Below are 807 nucleotides of genomic sequence, written 5' to 3'. Positions count from 1 at the left end.
AAAGAAAGAAAGAAAGATAAAATACAAATTAATCACTGTGGCTTCCAGGCTGTGCTTGACCTAACTCTGCTCCAGCTCTTCCGTGTTTTCTCTTCGTGTCTGTTTTAGACACACTTTGCCTTTTGTCAGTTTCTCAGGCATGCCAAGTTACTGCCCGGTCGAGGGCATCTGCACTTCCTGTGTCCTCACAGGTAAGGGCACCTCCTCACTTTCCATATAATTTTCAATCTCATCCTTTAGATCAAGTCCCATAGCAGTCACTGTAACTATGCTATTTAATATAAGCCATCAAGAGTCTTTTTCTGTCATATCACTCTATTTTCTTTCATGGTCTGATTATGAACTAAAATTATCTTGTTTCCTCAATTGTTTATTTCCATCGTTCCTGTCTTTTCCTGTTGGAAAGAAAGCTCCCTGAGACATTTTCCTATTCTATTAGACCTCTTTCTAGAATAGATCTTTGATAGGTTTCATTATTTGTTACTGAATGACCTATCTGGAATAGCTTACCTGTTTGACTTATATTTTAATTACAGCTTTATTGAGACATAATTCACATCCCATAGAATGAAAGTTTTAAAGGGTATTATTCAGTGTCATTTTGCTACCTTCACAGATTTGTGCAGCCATCAGGGCATTTGATCGTTCACCGTTCAGTAAGATGTTTAACTGTGGGTTTCTTATAGATGTCCTTTGTCAGGTTCAAGAAGTTCAGTTGTATTCCTCATCTCTTCAGTGTTTTTGTTATAAAAGGTTATTTGATATTGTCAAATTATTAGTCAGGGTCTATTGAGATGATAGTCATAA

The sequence above is a fragment of the Otolemur garnettii genome, unplaced genomic scaffold, assembly GCF_000181295.1.
Source record: "Otolemur garnettii isolate 467f Iridium unplaced genomic scaffold, OtoGar3 scaffold00037, whole genome shotgun sequence".
Taxonomy (NCBI): Eukaryota; Metazoa; Chordata; class Mammalia; order Primates; family Galagidae; genus Otolemur; species Otolemur garnettii.
This window is presented reverse-complemented; position numbering follows the sequence as displayed.